The sequence below is a fragment of the Pinus tabuliformis genome, chromosome 7 (genome assembly GCF_031772625.1).
Source record: "Pinus tabuliformis cultivar Carrire ecotype Pingquan chromosome 7, CPIR1, whole genome shotgun sequence".
NCBI lineage: Eukaryota > Viridiplantae > Streptophyta > Pinopsida > Pinales > Pinaceae > Pinus > Pinus tabuliformis.
In genome coordinates this window covers 629,085,090-629,106,471 of record NC_142293.1, presented here as the reverse complement: position 1 = coordinate 629,106,471, position 21,382 = coordinate 629,085,090, and the positions used below count along the sequence as shown (strand labels likewise).

The following is a 21,382-nucleotide window of genomic DNA, read 5'->3' as shown; positions in this document are numbered from 1 at the left end:
TTTCAGGGTTTCGACCTTATTTTGGACTAGGGCAGCCTGTTAGGCCTTCACTCCTATACTCTCGGCCTTTTAATATTTTAGGGCACAATCTTCAGGACCTTCGATCCTTCTTCCCTATGTATTTTTTTTTGGATTAGGGCTTGAAGAATGATTTAGCGCTTCATTTAACTTCTATTAGGACAGTGAAGCTTAAGTTAGGGCAGTGTGGCTTTCCTCTTATATTTTTAAGTTAGGTTTCCTTGTCATTCATTAGGGTGAGGTCTAAGAACTTATTCCTATACTTAATCAAAGCAAGTTCCAGGATTGTCCTAGAATTATTTTCGTACAGACCTGTGTAATTAAGATTCCTGTTTTGTGTTGTTATAGGACTTTAGGCCTCCCTTCTAGGACTAATCCTAGGGCAGTGAAGTCAAAGAAAGACTTTTAGACTGTAATTCTAGGATTGTGCGTTGACCATCTATGACATATTGAGATAAAAATCAAACTGGTTGTTGACCTTGGCATTGACACATAGTCTTCACATTGTTGATTTGTGATGGTATTTTTGTTTGAAGGTGTGAAAATTTCAAGACTCTAAAATCCTATTGCAGCTACTGGAAATTATTCTTCTAATTGTTAATTTATTTGCTATGGAAAATATTGAATAAATCACACTGCAACCTTCACAAATAAAATAAAAAATCTGCATAAGATAAACTCAAAATCTGAGAAATATGCTAGCACTTGACACCGTTATTTTTGGACAATCATCCTCGGAAAAACCCAACTTGGGGAAATCGGTGCAGCAGGTGAGGGTTTTTATTATTAATGAGCAATGAGAAATTTTGAGTACAACTGGATGCCCAAACTAGCAATCCACTACAAGAAATCTAGCCACAAAAATTAGTGAGACAAATATTGTCACACCTGGCACTAATCCAACTCCGAAACTGACTCTAAATGGGCTCCACGAAACCCCTACATCAGCCTCTATGTCAAATCTGTAGGCACTAGAACGCTCTACCTGGAACTGCAACTAATCAAGTCGTCTGCCCAATCCAACCTCTGAGAATGACTCGCTGCACCTTCTAGAAGTCTTCCCGGCCTCCAACAACTGAATCGTCCCTCTGTTTAGCTAAATCGAACTCAGCCTCTGAAGCTTCTGCGCAGCCTCAATGAAAAAACTCAGCCCTCCTGTAGCTGACTCTCTGGATCTGGAAGACTTCCTGCGGACTCACTGTCCCTACCCCTCACTGTCTTTGCTTCTTTCTCAGGCTTTCTAGCAACTGCTACTGCTCTCTGGAAATCGAACTGCCAAGGAAATCGAACTCCACAAGTGTGTTCTCCATCGACCCATCGACTTCTTATAATCCTCTGTAGGACCTCCAACAGCGAAGATTAAAACTTAATCAAGGGCCTATATTAATTTCTCGTCAATCCGTGTCAGTTTCTAGGTGATTCACACCTTATCTCAATTAATTTTGATTAATTAGCCACTTTTCCTAAATTTAGACTTAGGAAAGGTTTAAAAATAAGCTAATATCTAATTGAGACACTTCTAGGTGGAATTTTTTGAAACGATTTCGGGGTTATGGAGAACTACTCTATTTTAGCCTCTCCACAAAGTTTCGAGACTAGAACACCTCTGATGCTATAGAAACTAACACTCCCTCTTAGCGAGGAAGGTGTTCTCTCTAGTGCTACACATTCTGTCACAACACCCTGTCTCTGTACCACTCTGTCACGCTACTGATGTCTGGCCACTGTGACTGACTGGCACGGCCCACCAACTACTGTGCAACTCGGATGCTGCATCTGTGCTACCACTGACACTTACCATACTGTTGCCAACCTTACATCTGCACAGCAACTCCCTCTCAACTGTTGTTGCTGCAACTGAGAAGCATCCTAAATACTAAATCAACTATGTTCAGTATGATGCATCTGTCTCCCGAGTCCTTACTGCTACTAGCTACTGCACTGTCCACTGAAGAATCTGCACTATTGTTGACTCTGCACTGCTGCCAACACTGCACTGTGCTCCTCAACACCTAACTGTTACTAGTCTGCAACTGTCACCCTAGAATCAGACTGCATCACTAACACTGATCCATCTTGCTACTGAATATTGTGGGCTCCCGTAGCAAGGTAATGATCCATGAGGAGGCCACCTCAATGGACCCTACTAATCTCTGTAGTTCTAGACTACAACTCCATGTCGCCCCACTGCACTCCTGGAGGTATAGCTACCATCATAGCGAAGTCTTCCTCCAGCCTAGAGGACAACTTGTCTATCTCAGCTGACGCTGTCGCCTAGTCCTGCTTCTCCTACGTGTCCTTTTTCTTGAGAGAACACTACGTACTGTAGTGACCAAGCTCACCACATCTTAAGCACTTGACCTTTGATAGGTCCTTCTTCTTCTTCTTTTGCTCCCGTTGCCTCTGACTGGGACCCTTAGATGCTAGGGCCACATTCTCCTCTTCCTTCTCACTCTTCACGGTTTTGCTACTACTACCGCTGATGGTGCTCCTTAGCAGAGCTCGCCTCAATTCCTCCTGCTACAGCTCAGACCACATCTTGTCCCACCCAAGCAAATTATCTCTGCCTAATATGCTTTAGTCAAATACTTGCCAATCTTCTGAGACACTGTCCAGTGCCAATCGTACAAGCTCTGTGGGTTGGGGCACCTCCCCAACGGCTGCTAGTTGATTTCTGACCTCCTGGATCTTGGTGAGGAAGGGATCTATACCTTCACCCTTCTGCATCCTGATGGTTCTCATCTTCTCCTAGAGGAACATCTTTCGCTACTCGGAAGAACTCTAATATAGCATGGAGAAAGCTATCCACATTTTCCTGGCAGTATTCTTGCCAGAAATATGCAAGACTATATGATCTCGGACTCCATCCAAAATCATCTGCTTTGCCTGCACCATTTCCTTTTTATACTCCTTTAGTTGATCGACATCTTGGGGAACTGCTACAACATTGTCCACATAGTCTTTCAGACCATGTTAATCTATAAGGAAGGGCATCCTTGCCTTCTGGCTGACATAGTTGGAGGCTCCCTCCAACCTACCCTGATCTCTAAGCCCAGTTGTGGCCATCTTTGAAACTGTCGAAAACTTCCTCTTTCCCTCTGCTTGGTTGTTGGTTCTGCTATTTGCACTCCCTTTTGGAGTGAGAAAATATGCTCTCAGCTACTGCCAATCTACAACCAGAAAATCGAACTTCTGAAACTCGAAGTCCCCTAAGAGAAATTTTCCCTTTGTGTGTGTTATTTCTTTTCCACACGACGTTGATTCTACTACTGCAAAATCCCCTGTGTCCAAGCAAGGAAATTGCTCAGGGAAAATCTGAGTTGTTGTTGCTCTCTTTGCCTGCTATAATCACTATTCTAGGCAAATCGACTTTTCTGCCACCCTGCAACTGAAAATCGAACCCTTGCCGAGTAATTCACACTACCTGGCTAGGCACTACCGAGCCTATGAGAATTTCGTCTTGCGACTCCCTCTGAATAGCGAAATTCTCTACTTTCGCTTCCGAGCTCACTTGTTCATCAATCACGCTCTAATACCATGTGAAAAATTCAAGACTCTGAAATCTTATTGCAGCAACTGGAAATTATTCTTCTATTTGTTAATTTGTTTAACAATTTATTTGCTACGACAAATACTGAATAAATCACACTACAACATTCACAAATAAAAATAAATTGTGGAAGTTAAACTAGAAATCTGAGAAATATGCTAGCACGCACAAAAATTTGACATCGTTATTTTTGGACAATTGTCTCTGGAAAAACCCAACTTGGGAAAGTCGATGCAGCAGCTGAGGGTTTTTATTATAAATAAGCAGCGAGAAATTCGAAGTACAACTGGATGCCCAAACTGGCAATCCACTACGGGAAATCTGGCCACAAAAGTTAGTGAGACAAATATTGTCTCACACAGCATTGATCCAGCTCGAACACTGGCTCTGAATGGGCTCCACGAAACCCTGCGTCAGCCTCTACGCCAAATTTGCACAAGCACTAGAATGCTCTGTCTGGAACAGCTACTGATCAAGTGGTCTGCCCAATCCAGCCTCTGAGAATGACTCGCTAGCATCTTTCGGAAATTTTCCCAGCCTCCAACAACTGAATTGTCCCTCTATCTAGCTAAATCGAACATTGCCTCTAAAGCTTTTGCATTAGCCCTACGCCGCATCACTGAGGAAACTCGACCCTCCTATAGCTAACTCTCTGAATCTGAAAGACGTCCTCCGGACTCACTGTCCCTGCCCCTCACTCTCTCTGCTTCCTTCTCTGGCTTTCCGACAACTATTGTTGCTCTCTGAAAATAGAACTGCGAAAGACAAAGAACTCCACAAGTGTGTTCTTTGTCTACCCATCGACTTCTTGTAATCCTTTATTGGACCTCCAACGACCAAGATTAAAACTTAATCAAGGGCCCAAATTAATTTCCTATTGATTTGTGTGAGTTTCTAGATGATTCACACCTTATCTCAATTACTTATGATTAATTAGCCACTTTTTCTACGTTTATACTTAGGAAATGCTTAAAAATAGGCTAATAATCTAATTGAGACACTTATAGGTGGAATTTCCAGAAACGATTTCTAGGTTATGGAGAATTCATGTGTTTTAGCCACTGCAAAGTTTCGAGACTAGAACACCTTCAATGCTACAAAAACTAACAGAAGGTAGCATTAAAAGGCAATAACCTAGTACTCATTGTCAGGCCCTATGTGTTGTGACACTGACATAATTTGATGAACTTCACCATAACTTAACATCTGATATTACATTGAGAGTGGTCTTAGGGACACTTAGCAACATGTCTACCTGACAGTTATTTGACATAGTGACTTGAGACACAATGTGGTCATACAAGCGTAACAATTGACTTGACAATATCTCTCTTTGTATAAAAACAGTTAGATAGAAACTTGATCTGATTGGATTGACAGTATGAATTATAGGATCCTTGTTGGCAATTAGTTCATCTATAATATATATATGGCAGTAGCAGTGTTTGGATTGACATGACAAAGTGACTAAAGTTCACACAAGATAACTTCATAGTGGCTTGACATTGCTTGTGTTGCCAGAGCACTAGATAGTGACCTGACATGACAATCTTAAAGCCTTGACAATGCACTATGAGATTGTACATCTATAGTGACCTCAGATAGGGAATCTTAAGTAGTGATTTGAATTAACTGCCTAAACCATATAGTTGACCTTATCGATAGAACTGTTATAACTATGATTTGACATACTATCTTGACTTGACAAGCAGTAATAATGACCTGATCTATTGACTACAGTTAACCTATTCTTGACAGACTATGATGACCTAGGAACTTGTATTAGGAATCTTATAGTGATGACCTAAGGGATGTATTGCCTTAGTGACATAATCATGGCCTTACAAGGTAGCAGGTCTTTGAGGGCAATATCATCTTGTTGTACAATGATCCAAAATGGAATTTGGGTAAGCTCCTAAGTCTAAATGTTCCTCACAAAGGAAAATGAAAGTCCAAGGAAGTTCCTGGACATAGCCCCATTGCAGAGATCTTTTCATTCTAAATCTACTGCAACTTGAATGGGCAAAAATGGACTTAGGATGCAGAAGTTATCGCTCAAAGAAGATGCCCTTTGTTCTTTGGAAAAAGAGGCAAAATCCCCTAAAAATGGCAAAAAACCCTTATAAAGGGAAATTGCATCGGAGAAGGGTCAAAGAGGCAGACTTAAGTGGAAAGGGGAGAAACCCCCGATTGTCGATCTCCGATATATCGGGTCGGAGATAGGCCTGTGTGCGATGGCGGGACCCTGAGCTATGCGATATGCCGATTTCCGATGATCAGATCGGCAAATCGGTATTGGCGATGGCATGAGACAAAGGACGGACCCCCTGGGCCAATGCGACTTGCAATTTATCACATCGCAACGTCGCATCACAATGATATACAAGGGGCAATAACGCCGAACCTGATGGATTCTATAGGTGCGGGTTGATAAAATTTGAGTTTTGGTAAACGGGACTTTTCTGTGTATTAATGCTTTTCGGTGTAAAAACCGAAAAACAAAGGAAAGACACCGAAGCGATAAAACCAGACCCGAAGGGAAATTTAGGCGCGATCTATATAATTTGAGTTCCATAAAGGCGGATTTCGGGCGGGCCTCAAGCGGTAAATGGTTTTGGGCTGGCTCCGCCCGCTTCCACACACTGGTTGACACGTGGCTGGCGGAGGAGAGAGGAAAACCGCCTTTTCGGGCGGGTAACCCCCGTACTCCTAAGCCGCCCGAAATTGGATATCGACCGTTGATCGGAGATCCCGTAGATCGACGGTGGGGATTGCGCTAGCGACAAAAGGTGGACCCAAAATGATTATAAAATGGATGCAATAAATTTTGAAATCCGATAAAAGAATTTTTACGGGTTTTTCAATGATTTCCCGTGTATTTGGGATTTTACCCAATATGCCTGTGCGATGCGATATAACGCCTAATGGCGGACCCAATAGGGATTTAGGGGCAATTGAATGGGATTTCAAGTCCGAAAAACACGCCCAATAGTGTATTTTCGGGAAAATACCTATGTAATGGATTTTTCTCTATTTTCGGCTTATTGCCTGGAAAATGGCCCTGATCCCTTGTAATAGCTCCTAATCATCATTCCATGCTACAAGCGGGCGTTTTTGGCAGACGATGAGGCGTTTGAAAGCCACAGAGCCACAAAGCCAGATGGCCAGTCGAACAGACAACGCAGAGAAGCCACAAAGCCGCAGGGGAATGATTGAACGCAGGGAAATGGCTGGGGAAGCCAAAAAGCCGGGAAAATGCCTCAAAGGAGCCCAGAGAGCTCAATTGAGGAGGAGGTAGTTGCAAGCTGAAGGCAGAGAGCAGAGAGAGAGCGAAAAGCTACTGCGCAAAGCAGCTGAGGGAGTCTTTGGGGTCACTTGGAGGTCAAGTGAAAAGCCAGAGAAATGAAGGTGGAAGAAAGCCTTTGGGGTCACTTGGAGGTCAAGTGAAAAGCCAGAGAAATGAAGGTTGCAGAAAGCCAAAGAAGCCAGAGCCAAAGCCAGAGCCGGAGAGCCAGAGCCAAAGCCAGAGCCGGAGAGCCAAAGCCAGAGCCAAGAGCCAAAGCTAGAGCCGAGAGCCAGAGCGAGAGCCGAGAGCCCAGAGCTTCAAGAGCCAGGGATAAAATGGTGTCTAAACCCATTGTTTCTGTGTAAAACAGTGGAGTTGAGCCAAGGGCTTGTAAAAGGACTTATACCATAATCCCAGAGAGCCTAGTCGAGTTGACTAGAGCTCACGGAGACGTAGCCCAAGAGTTTTGGGTGAACTCCTAATTAAATTGTTGTCTTATGTGTGTTTGTTATTTGCTACATTGTTTCACTGTTATAGGTTTTATATCAGTCTAAGCAAATCAATTTACAGCACATAAACAGCTTAAAACAACCATAAGCATGCACCTTATTTTGAAGCACATTATTAATTCCGCATTGGTTAATCATAAGGACTTGGGAATATTTAAGCTTTGGAAGTGGGAGAGGTTCTTGTAAGTTAGACAAGAAGCCTAAGTGCCCCATTTTCAGATTATACAACTTATTGAAATGAAGATGGATAGCAGTGTATGACTAGTGATCAGCGGTAAAAAGACATATGTTGGTAGTCCTTCTTGGGCAACGCTTGAGAGAGTTGCAAGAGGGTCATAGGGATGACCTAAGGCATCTAGGATTGTGCCATCACTGGACATCGGTGCCCGATATTTGTAGGAGCATTAACAGCTTGATTCAGTGATGTTGGTAGCCAGCGTTGTAAGCACATGAACGCTCGTCTATTCATGTGCAATGTAGTGATTCAATAGTTAAGTGCAGTGGCCTATGTGAGCAGTGACATGCAGTGATGTGCGGTGGTCAGTGGTAGCAATTTGTACAGTGATGAGCAATAGTTAGAATGTGCAGATGTTAGTTGATTTGGCAACATTGATTGTCAGGGTTTGATGTGCAGTGTAGTGATCAGTTTGTGCAGCATAGTGCAGTGATTAGTTTGGACAGTTTTGTACAATGATCAGTGGCTACCAGGATTTGACAGGTTATACAGTACATAAACATCCTTTATTCAGCTATCTTATATTGATTCAAAGCACAAGGGTATCCAGTCTGAAAATTGTGAAACGTGATCTATCAGCTCTTCAGTGTTATTGGATTCACCTTCAAGTTGTGGCCTAAGAACACTTCAGGGCGGCAGGGTGGTGCTAGGGCTAGTTGTAGCCAGCACATGGCGTTGGGGTGTCCTTTCAGTTGGAGTTGATATAATATAGTGCAACGAAGCATCCTTCCAACAGCAGCTGGTAAACAGAGTGATGGGGCACTCATCAGGTTGTGGCCTAACTTACAGGGCGCCCTTCCTGTTGCAGCAGGGTATTAGGGTGTAGTAGAGTCCCACAGGTTGTAGCCTGTAAATCATGGGGTTGGAGCCTCCTTCAGTTGGAGTTGAAAATTTGATGTAATTAATTTTTTTTAAGAGAAGAAAACAATTACTAAGAAGCATTCGGTGGTTTTTTACCTGGAGAGGGTTTTCGCCTAAAAATATTTGTCTATAGTCTCTATTTTCTGCATTGTTGCACGGTGTTGTTTATTGGTTTTGTTATCTGATATTGAATAATAATAATAATAATGTTGAAGATTAACTAATGCTCTCAAAAAAATTAATAAAGTGCTAATTATTGATTTGAGGCTTCTGCGATCTATATTCTGTGTGGTGTTATCTTCCGGAGTCATCGCATTCATATTTGTTGTAATCGACGTTTCAAACCAACCTCCGTGGTTCATCATCAAGATTAGATCCATGAGAGAATAAGTCAAAACCCAATAGGGTAATAAATAGGGCTAGGGTGGGGATGGGAATGAATGACAGCCGACAGGTATGATAATGTTATAATTCAGTTTAGTTGTAATTTAATTTATTTTATTTTAATTTTATTATTGTTAAATCCGTTAATAATTTTTTTAGTTTTAGTTATTAATTATTAATTTAATGGCTAGTCTACTATTAAGAATATTAAATTTTTTTGAGAAATGTATTTTGGTTACCTTATTAATGATTGAAAGTAACTATTAATTAATAAACTCACTAAATTTTTTGTAAAATTAATTAATCTTATTAATTATATGATCAAGATGAATATAATGATGTACATTATAATAAGGTTATAAGTTGTATGAATTATTGTTTTCATTTTTATTTATAGTTATAATTAAATGATTGAAAGCAAAATTAATAATAATTAATAACTAATAATGATTATAAATTAATCTATTATTATGCATAATGACCTAATTATTTTTATTATTAATTTCAAGAATGAACTTAAAGATTATAATGAATAAAATTATTAATTGTTTAATTTGTTTTAAACTAAACTTTATTGTATTATTATGAATTATAATAAATTGATTTATAAAGATTCATAATCATAGAATTGAATCGAGTTATTAAATTTATTTTAAAGGTTAAAATGTATAGAAATGGAATTTATGAAAAAAAAAATACTTATTCTTGATTATTATATACTTGATTGTTTTATTAAAATGTTATAATAAATCTAGGGGACCATGGAGGCCAAGTCAAGCGAAGAGAGGGTAGGGAGTAATCTAGGAAAAGGTAGAATCAGAGGTTAAAATAGGAATCCAATTATCACTAATCTTCCAACCATCATCGCGGTTAAGGTTATCGGGGTGTTTACCTATTTCGATGGCTTCTCTGAATTTCCTATGGTGATAATGATCAATTTTGGCCACAACACAAGAGTTTTCAATACAGATATGATGATTGGTTTTACTGGAGTGCTCAACCAAAGTTGAGGTTTTGGAACGGTTATGTTTAATGTCAGCTGCATGCTCTTGAATCCTAGTTAAGATAGATCGACCGGTCTCACCAATGTAGGTTTTGCCACAAGAACAAGGAACCAAATAAACCCCTTTGTGGCATTTTGGATCAATGGGATCTTTTACGGATTTCAGGCATCTGCTAATGGTGCTCATAGGTTTAAAGGTGGTTTTTATATTGTTCTTTTTTAATATATAAGAGATTTTATCAGTGGTGCCTAATATGTATGGGAGATGGACCTTACCCGCATACTCATCCATAGGCTGCTTATTTTTAGGATTCTCAGCCTTCTTGAAAGCTTTGATTCCTTGGTGTCTTCTATATCCATTCTTTTCAAAAACTTCCAAAAGATGGTTCTTCTCTTGTTCAAAATGATCATGGTCTGAAATGCGAACTGCCCTCGTAGCAAGAGTGTTAAGAACCCCTAGTTTTTTAGCAGGATGATGGTGTGAGTTGGCGTGAAGATAATGCTCTGTGTGGGTTTTCTTACGATAGACCTGGTGAGATATTGAGCCATCCTAGTTCCTCTTGATTAGGATGTCAAGAAAGGGAAGGTTGCCATTCTCTTCCACTTCCATTGTAAATTTGATAGAATTAGATTGATTATTAAGGTGCTTAAGGAAATTGTCTAATTTTTCTTTTCCATGAGGCCAAATAATGTAAGTGTCATCGACAAATCTTTTCCAAAGCTTAGGTTTTAATGGGGAAGACTCAATGGCTTTAGTTTCAAAATGTTCCATAAACAGATTGGCAATGATGGGAGACAAAGGTGATCCCATGGCTACACCGCACGTCTGTTCATAAATATCATCTTTATAACTGAAAAAAGTTGATCTCAGGCAAACTTCTACTAATTTAGTTGTGTCTGAATCAATGACTTTATGGATTACCTCCATGGCTTCATCTATGGGAATGTTAGTGTAAAGCGATTTCACATCAAAGCTCACCAAGATGTCATTCTAGTCTAGTTTTATCTGCTTGATCTCATTGATGAAGTGATTAGAATCTTTGACAAAGGAACTAGTGTTCCCCACCAATGGTTTAAGTTTTTTAGCAAGATATTTCGCTAGATGGTAAGTGGAACCTCCAATGGTGTTGACAATGGGTCTTATGGGGATACCTTCTTTGTGAATTTTAGGGGCTCCATAAATCCTGGGGGTGTAGGGATTGGTTTTATGGGATTCTTTTTTAATTTAATGTAAGAGTCATTGTTGGTCAGGTGGTCAAGCATCTTTTCATTGTAATCATTTGTGTCCATTATAACAGTCGCACCACCTTTGTCAGCTTTTAAGACCACAATATTAGGGTTTTGGTTTAGGGTCTTAAGAGCAAGATATTCTTGTTTGGAGATGTTGCTTTTGGGTGGTTTGGCTCTCCTGAGGATGATGGAGCAATCTTGCCTAACAATTTCTTTAATGTTGTCCGGTAAATCCTTAATCCCATACTCAATGTTGCACAGAATGTCTTCTTTGGGGATGGTGCGGGGAGAAATGGCAAAATTTAAGCCTCTTTCAAGCATACCTAAAGTGACTTGGTCAATCTGGGTGCTGGATAGATTTACGATAGGTTTGTTCACTTTCTCCGCATCCAAAGATGATGTCCCCTTCTCAAAGCCATCGTTTATAGTCTCGATTTTTGTGGATTCAAACTCAACTTGGGGTAATGCCATATCTACCGTGATCTCATTAACGCATTCGTTGATAGACCTATTCGATGGAGTTGTTTTCATATTCATAGATCCTTTTAATATTATCGAATAAGACATTGAAGCCTTATTATGTTTTCTTTTGCTGTTCGAAGCCATTTCAATTGCCAAAGATCCGTTGTCCGAATCAGACAACCTTTTTCTAAGTTTCTGCGCAGTAATGTTAACTACTCAACTAATATGCTTCATGGATTCCAAAGACGTAGATGCGGTCATCGTTTCCAAAGATCTGTTGTTTGAGACAGACATCAACATATTCCTAAGTTTCTACGTAGCGTCATCCTTAATCACGTGCCCAACCGAAGTTTGCCTTGAGGATTCTAAAGCTGTTTCGACCTCGGTTATGGTTTGAGGAACAGCGTTAGTTATTTTCGTTTCTTCCACTGAGTATAATGGCTTAGTATCATCCGTAATGAGAGTTTTCAGAAAGGTGATCTGCATAGGTTTTATCTTGGAGCCAGATTTTATATGAGAATCGGGATATGTGATAAATTTTAAGAGCTTGTTTGAGGCTCCTTAGTTCTTCGATTTTGAGGGATTTTAAGGCTAAGCAGGCATCTATTCTGGACCAGAGTGCTGAATCAATATGGTTAGATAAAATCAAATGCAGGTCTAAAGCTTTCTTGTTTAAAAGGTTAACGAAAATGTGATTATTCTTGGAGTTTTTGAGGTTGTGTTTGATGTAGGCAAATGAAGGAATAATGGAGGCGTCTCTGCAACGTTTGAGAAAGGTGAGATCTGACTTCTTTCTAGCAATCAGTGATCTGAATCGTTCTAATAAACGAACTTCTTGTAATTTCTCCCTCCCATACAGGTTGAAAATTATTGATTTGAGGCTTCTGCGATCTATATTCTGTGTGGTGTTATCTTCTGGAGTCATCACATTCATATTTGTTGTAATCGACATTTTGAACCAACCTCCGTGGTTCATCAGCAAGATTAGATCCATGAGAGAATAAGACGCCATTAAATTAATTAATAGTAGACTAGCTATTAAATTAATAATTAATAACTAAAACTAAATAATTATTAACGGATTTAACAATAATAAAATTAAAATAAATTAAATTAAATTACAACTAAACTGAATTATAACATTATCATACCTGTCGGTTTTCATTCTTTCCCATCCCCACCGTAGCCATATTTATTACCCTATTGGGTTCTGACTTATTCTCTCATGGATCTAACCCTGATGATGAACCACGAAGGTTGGTTCGAAATGTTGATTATAACAAATATGAATGTGATGACTCCAGAAAATAACACCACACAATGTGCTAATTGCGCTAAGAAATATTGATTCACCCCCCCCCCCCCCCTCAGTGTTTCCAACATGTTCAGTCTTCATTATGATGTAATTGTAATCATGACATTGTATATTCTTTATAAAGAAAGAGAAATTATATTTTATTTTGGAGTATGGGTTTCATACTCAAGTTTGAGTCAAAAGCATGTTCTTCATGCTTTTAGGTCTTCTAGGTCTTTCTAGGATAAAGAATAATATTGGTCATGTGTCATAGTCCCATTTGGACTCATTGTAATGAAGAAAAATATTTATTTTATCATGTAAAAGCCATGGATAAGCCCAAGACCAAGTCGGCCCAAGAGCAAGGACAAGTCGGCCTAAGGGAGGGTTATTCAACCCTCAAGAAAGGTTATAAATAGAAGGGAGCTCGACCTCATTTGGACACTCATCTCAAGCTAGTTCGATCTGCAATAGCGAAGGTGAAGAAGAGTAGTTGTACGACGAAGAAGAGGAGCAGAAGTCAAAGTTTGTCAAGGATTATCTCTCTCTCTGTCTCACTAGGGTTTGTGAAGCTTCCAACCACAAGAAGCCAAAATTCTAAAGCAATTGCATGGGGCTGAAATTGCAAAGTCAAAATTTTGTAGCTGGGGTTGAAGTTGCAGTAGCAATTTAGCAATATTGAAGTACTGGAAGTTGTCTCAAGGAAGATCTTGTTGGGGGCTGACTTGGGTCTTGGAGGGCTTGTTGGCTTGGGTCCTTGGGCCTTGAAGTATCTTTTGTAAGCAGATTCTAAAGAAGAAGAGAAGCATTTTTCTAAGTTTTCCCCTTAGAGGGCTTTTGCCCTGGCTCGGAGCCTATATCTTGTGTACTCTATCTCTTTGAGATCCTGTTTTCAATAATTGTTAGATGAACAGAAATAAAGATGTGATGAAAGAACATCTAACATCACAAGTAATTATCGAGCTATGGAAAATAAGTTATAATATGCAAGTCTCCAGATTTTCCAACAAGCCCATCCTAACCTCATCTCAAGGCTTCCTATCATCATCTGCTTCAACATAAGAAACACCTCTTTATCTCCAAATAAAGGCATGAGTTAAGGGCCTCCTTTATTCACTCCCCAAAAAACTTTTGGTGTACCTTCTTCACTTGTCACTCTCCTCTCACTCCTAACCCTCGATCCATGTTTACCCACACTTCCTCTATGATCCTAGGCCGCCCATCATCTAGGTGACCTACCCCACACTTTCTTGCCATTTATTCTCCTACTAGGATATTTGAGAGGTTGTTTGGATGATGAATACCAGTAAAGCAATTGATGAGGAAGGATTCCAAGCAAGGCTTCTTAAGCAGTGTCTACGTGCCATGGACAGCCACCTAGCCAACTTGTTCAACCATGTTGTCAATGCAAGCTTTCCACAATCTTGGTCACGTCACATTATCCACCTGATTCACAAATCGAGCTCTAGTCTGGATCCCAACAACTACAGGACGATCATGATAGGCCACACATTCTCTTAACTTTATGCTACGACCCTCCACATGATGCTTTTAGGGGAGCTTGAGAAGATCCAACTCAAAGGCAAAGGACAAGTTGAATTTCAACCTCAATACCAGACCATTGACCATATCCTTACACTTCGAGCCATTATTGAGGAGACACAACCTTGTTCTTTGAAATTCTATTATTGTTTTGTGGACTTTCAAAAGCTTTTGACTTTTTCCCCCACAAGGCCTTATTCCAGAGGCTCAAAGGTATTGGTATATCGAACATTCTGTTGACAGCTATCGTGCACCTTAACAAGTCAATTTTGGGTCGTCTTCGCACAATTCGTGGGTTATCAAATTTTATCTAGGTACCAATGGGGTTAAATTGGGTTGTTCTATGTCCCCCACATTGTTTGGGATCTACATTGATGACCTAGAGTCATTTTCGCACGAACACATACAAAAGGGAGATGGATGCCTACACCACCATGTCTTGTTATCTATCCTTCTTTTCATTGATGATGTGGTCCTTCTAATGTCATCCCCAAAGGGGTTGTAGAGACAGCTAGATGCCCTAGCCCTCTTTTGTGACCTTCGACAGATTACAATCAACTTGGGTAAAACCAAGGTAATGATCTTCAATGGATCAAAGAAGACACTCTTTAATCACCACTTCTTTTTTAGAGGAAGGAGATCGAGATCACTTATACATACACCTACTTGGGGTTATTGTTCACATACCTTTGTTTCAGCCTACGCCATGCACTACAGCCTCAAGTCAACAAACAATATGGTTCCCTTACTCTTCTGTCATGATCTTCAATGAATCAAAGAAGACACTCTTTCATCACCACTTCTTTTTTAGAGGGAGGAGATTGAGATCACTTATACATACACCTACTTAGGGGTATTGTTCACATACCTTTGTTCCAGCCTACGACATGCACTGCAGCCTTGAGTCAGCAAACAATATGGTTCACTTACTCTTCTTGAAAGACAATGCTTCCAAAACCATTTACAGGGCATATCATCCAAGATGTCAATCCTAAATACTCTAATTTTATTGAAAATTGTGTAGCTTGGGAGGTACTCCCAAAAGTCCTGGGTGCTTGACTTGTGAGGAGAAAACCCACAAAATGGAGGTTTGTGGGCAAAGTACCCAAGCCTGGGGATTTTGACCCAAAGGAGTGGGCTTAAAACCAAGAAAATGAATTTATTTTTGAATTTGAGTCATCTAGCCTCAAGTCGCCTAGCAAGGCCAAGGAACATTACCGTTGGGGTTTCCACCCCTAAACTAGTATATATATGAGGCAAATCACAAGTTTGGAAGGACACATCTTGTGGAGAAGAGCAAGCCCTAGAAGAGAGTTGCAGCTACTCAAGAGAAAGTTGAATAGCACTATTGGAGGAGACAAACAATATGTTTTATGTTTTGGATCAAGTCTTTTTAAAGATTTGGAGGAGCTAAGGTCTAGCAACAGTTAAGGAGAAGACCTGGGCAAGGGTCTGTGACTATAGAAGGGTGTTGGTCACAATTAAATAGGTCAGGCAGAGGACCACAAGTGGCCACAGAGGGCCACAGGGTGGCCTAGCCTTGGGAGTAGGGAAGGGAGGCCTCAGGAATGAGGACAGACAATCCGAGAATTGTCTTAGGTTGACTGAGCGTCATCTGTAGCAATAGGAAGTCTAGTATATTTGAGAAAAGGGTGTTGTTGCAAACTGAAATGGGCAGTAAGGGCTGTAGTGAAGTCTAGCAAGCAAAGGAAGGCCTAGCAACAAGGTGTTACATGTTGGTTTAGTACAGTGGACAAAAAGAGGTGTCTACCTATGAGTAGCTAGTGGATAGAGGTCAAAGGGAGTTAATCTCTATGTGGATTTGGAGGCTAAGGACAGTCAGTTAGCAGTTGACAAAGAAGGACTGAAAGGGTTGCTTGTGAAGGATTACATCAACAAGTTGGGTTATTTGTCTCTATGGTTTTGGGCAGTTGAGGGACTAAAGGATTAGACCTCAAGCCCTAGTTGTATTTTGTATCATAGCATTTGTATCAAGGTTTTCTGAAGGGCCATGATCCCTGGTATGAGAACCCTATGATTTTCTTGTTGATGGACTAATAAGAAAAGTTTTGGGCCTATATATCTTGTGTAATTTTATTGGTTTCATTGTTGTTATATTTCCACTCTACAAAGTTGTTTTGGTTGAGCATTGCTAGTGTGTTTATGTGTTAGTCTAAACATAGACCAGACCTAGGGTGCAAGGGAATTTCAACATGTTTTCAAAGCTACTTTGAAGCAGGGTTGCAGGGGAGCGACACCCCCCTGCCCAACCCACTCCCGAAGCACACTCCCTTTAAAGTGCATCGGGAGCAACCCCAGGAGCGCGCACCCTAGCTTTTTTGCAATTTTTTTGTGCAAACACAAATTCTTTTCAAAGAAAATAATTTTTGAGTGGGGCAACCTAACGAACAAGCCTATGGCCCTAGTATTTATATGCAATTCATGGTAATGTTAAATTCGTAAACTAAAAGTGACATTCTCCTTTATCTTTCATTTTCATCCTTTTACTTAAACTTTTAGCATTACCAAGAAATGACTCGGGATGTTTGAGAGTGGTTCCAACCTCATTGGATTTCATATGGAGAAAGTACAATTTTAGATCTCACTCAAAATCCAACAAACTTATTAGTTTATAGGGATTTCAGGATTGGGGGGATTCCAATGTTTCTATTGGATTTTTTCATGTACTAGGGTATGGAACTCACCAAGAGCACCAATCCCTCTATGTACCTTAATGTTAGTGACATTGGTTGTCGAACTCCTCTATCATGACCCTACTCAAAATGTACCCATCACTCAAACAAAATCTTGACTTGACATGCTACCTTTTTTCTATCTGATGTTAATGCTTAGAGGATGATATTAATCACAAAGATCCCAAGACAGGCAATAATTTTGATGATATGTAGGTATTTGTTGTAGCATGATTTTTCTGGTTGATAGAGGCCATCTAGAGAATGTTTGTTGATGTATTTTCGGTTCAAAGATGGATTGCACTCTATGCTATTTTGGTTATGTGCACCCTTACATGCTATATAAATCAAAACTTGTAACTTGTGGACCTGTGGTTGATGAAGATTGTAACTACTAGATGATTGATGTTATATGGTTTAATCCATGGTTTTATTCTTTTTATAACTAATTCATCATTCTACATGCTTTCTCATAAATTAGACATTTCTCGTGGCACCAAGAGGCCTAAGCATTAGCAATAAATAATAGATTATCTTGTCTTTTCTAGTTTCTAGTAGTTTTTATAACTATTTGACTCTTTCATGTTTATTATGATATGTTTTGTAAACAATATATGACAATTTAAGTTTGAAGTTTGAAGTTGGCAACTATAACTCATTGGTAATGAATTATGAATATGACGTTTCGTGAAAGTTGAAAGTTGAAACATTTCATTTCATGTTAGATATTCATTGTTATCGTTTGGTTACTTGGTAATGGTAATGGTCACAAGTACAAGTTACAACTTTAGTGATCAATGATGATAAATGTTATATATCAAATTTTGAAAGCTTGAAACTTTAAGATTGATGAATCATGAGACTCGATATGTTGTATGTTACTAACTTGTGGGCATGGTTGATGAGGATTATCCCTCATCTCTCGGGGAAGACCACTGCATATGAGATGTGGAAGGCTCTTCAAGATTTGTTCTAGAACAATAATGAGAATCAGAAGATGGTATTGAGAGAGAAGCTCGAGGCCACCAAGATGATAGATGGAGAGAATGTGACTTTGTATCTAATGAGGATTCAACAATTTCATGATGAGATTACTACAATTGGTGATAATATCCTAGAAACTAAGTTAGTGAGGACTGCCTTGAAGGGCTTTTCCAAGGAATGGAAACCATTTATCAAAGGAATAGTCTCTCACGAGAAACTGCCAGATTGGAATAGGTTATGGGAGGATTTTATCCAAGAGGAACTTTAGGACGATGATCTTCAAAAGAAGAATTCTAATGAAGAGAATATGGCCCTCGCTAGTAAGTTGAAGAAGGGTAAAGGGAAGTTCAACAATGGCAACAAGAAGAAAGATCTTAGTAAAGTGAAATGCTTTACATGTGATGAGTTTGGTCATTATGCGAGTAAGTGTCCGCAAAGGAAGAAAGGAGGGAATGAGAAGAAGAAAGAGACGGCAATGGTTGCTTCATCTACAACCATGCAGGATGATTTCACGAGAAAGTTCGAGGAGTTTTCCCCTATATCTCATTTCTCAAAGGGCACCATTGGTGAGGGTGCTTGGTTCATAGAAATTGGAGCATCAAAGCATATGACAAGATCGCATGATGTATTTGATGTTAGTATTTCTAGCATCGGACAAGTGTTCTAGTCTCGGTTTGTGTCTAAGAGACTAAGAAACATGAGATCTTCAAAACCCAAACTATGGTTTCGCGAGATAAGCTTGTGAAACACCTTAATTAAATTAATTAGCCATCATTTAAAATTTTCCTAACTTACGAAAATTGGATAATTAGTAGGAATTAATTAAGGTAAGTTGAGAAAACTCTAGAAACTCACATCGATCAAGTTTGAGATGATCTTAGCCATTGATGACGATTTAATCATGGTTGTTGGTGATCCAACGAGAGATTGTAAGAGCAGGTCGATAGGGTTGGAGATGATACAATTGTGAGACACGGTGAGAGTGAATTCCTTAGCAGATCAAGCTATCTAGTCGCAAAGTTTGAGTGGGGAAGAAGAGTCTGAACGATAAGGAAAGCATAAGCAAGAGGGAGCAGCAGCAGAGATTTCCGATGAAGTTCCACTGCCGAAGAGTCCATAGCAAGAGGGTTGCATTATTTCCTCAGTGAAGTTGCGCAGATGCAGCGCAAAAGCTTCAGAGGGCAGTTTGATTCAGCTGAAGAGAAGGTTGATTTAGGTGATAGAGGCTGAGAAAATTTCCAGGAGGCCAAGCGAGTCATTTCCAGACGCTGAGTCAGGCAGTGCAAGTAGGGCCTGCACAAGCACTGCACAGAGGCTGACGCGGGGGCATTTTGAGTAGCCCAGATTGAGCCAATTGTTGGAGTGGGATTAGTTGTGGAGTGAGTAGTTGTGGAGTGAGTCAATTTGTCTCACAAATTATTTTGCCCAGATTATTTTGTTGGAGGATTGCCAGTCAGGCATCTAGATTATTGTGCTCAAATTTTACTGCTGCATAATAATAAAACAAACCCTCATCTGCGGCACCGGTTTTTCCTTCCAGGTTTTTCCAAGGACTTTTGTCCAAAAATATTAGTGTCAATTTTATTGTGTGTGCGCATCTATTTTCTCAGTTCCAACATTTTATTTAGCTTCCGCTAAATTTTATCGTGAAGAATTGCAATGTGATTTATTCATTATTTGCGATAACAAATAAACTACTAATTAATCAATTAGAGGAATAAATCAGTTGCTACATTTCAAGGAAAATTTCACATGCTATCAGAGCTACATTGAAGATCATCTCAGAGGCCCAGTAGCGAAGGGAGGAAATTTTCCAGTTTCGGAGGAAGTTCTAAGAAGAATTTCTCAGATCAAGGCAGACCACTAGGAAGTGCAATTTGCAGAGGCGGAGGGTTCGATTTCCAGTTTCAAGCAGGAGGAAAATTCGATCAGCCTTAGAAGCAGAGATTTGCAGGTTATGGATTTGTCGAATAAAGTGTTCTAGTGAGAAGTTCAATCAGTTCGTTGAGTAGATCTAGGCGCAATTGGTTTGCAGCAAATTTTGCAGCAGCAGAACAGTGCTGGGTGGAAGAGAAAAGCACACAGAAAATTATACTCAGGATGTCTTTAGTAGATTTCTCGGATTTCTCCAGTATGGCCGCACAACGATTTGACATTTAGGAGGCTACAGATTTGTCTTCCATATTGGAAGAGGATTTTGCTTAGACAGCTTGCCTCTCTAGCTCAACTTCATAGGGAGTCTCGTATATAAACAGTGGTGCGTCAACTCATATGATAGGAGTTAGAGAATACTACAACTACTAGGAGGAGCATATGGACTTCTGGATTCAGATGGGAAACAAGAGTAAATGTACTCCAGTTGGAGTATGTACCATCGAGATTCAGAGGGAGTTGGGAGCAAGCACCATTGTTACATATGTGTTTCATGTACCTGACTTAGATATGAACCTTATTTCAGTATCTTAGTTACAAGATAAGAGATATGATGTCCACTTTATAGGGAAGAAGGTGTTCATCAAACACCAAAACTAGAAGAAGGTGAGGCAGATTGGAGTTCGTAGCAACAGATTGTACAAGTTGCAGCTCGATTCTCCAAAGGCACTAGTTAGCAGCAGCAGCAGTGATTGCAGTAATAGTGGGAGAGACCTGAATGAGATATGGCACAGGATAATGGGACATTTACATCATGGAGCACTTAGGATGCTCAAGGAGACAATAACATGTGTTCCAAAATTAGGCACGGAACACGATGTGTGTGCAGGGGGGCGTACTTGGGAAGTATGTTAAGGCAACATTCTCAAGAAGTGACAATAGATTAGATGGTGTGTGTTACAACTTATACACTCAAATATTTGCAGTCCTATGTCCACTAGATCTCTAGGGGGGTACGAGTACTTCGTCACCTTCATCAATGACCATTCCAGGAAAACCTAGATCTATATATTGAAGACCAAGGATGAGGTCTTCAGTGGCTTCAGGGAGTTTAAGGCTCTAGTAAAGAATGTGACAAGAAAGAAGATCAAGGTACTTTGCTCAGATAATGGAGGAGAGTACACAGATAGTAACTTCATAGGCTTCTGTGCGAAGGAAGGCATCAAGAGGGAGTGGACAGCTCCATACAATCCACAGTAGAATGGGGTAGCGGAGCGAAAAAACAAGTCAATAGTTGGGGTTGCAAAGGCAATGTTATATGACCAAGATTTGCCCAAGTTTCTATGGGCAGAGATATGTAACATTGTTGTGTATATAGAGAACAGGGTTCCTCACAGCGCGTTGGGGATGATAACACCAAAAGAAGTCTTCTCAGGAAAGAAGCTAGAAGTAAGTCACT

General features: G+C 40.0%; 1 protein-coding gene and 1 pseudogene across 4 annotated transcripts in view; both read right to left on the bottom strand.

Moving 5' to 3' along the window:
- Positions 1 to 10,657, bottom strand: part of LOC149249013 (uncharacterized) — a 39,356-nt pseudogene extending 28,699 nt beyond the window's left edge.
- The window catches only part of LOC149249012 (protein serine/threonine kinase), a 318,878-nt gene that overhangs the window by 171,455 nt on the left and 126,041 nt on the right, over positions 1 to 21,382 (bottom strand). The gene's annotated exons all lie outside the window — the stretch shown is intronic.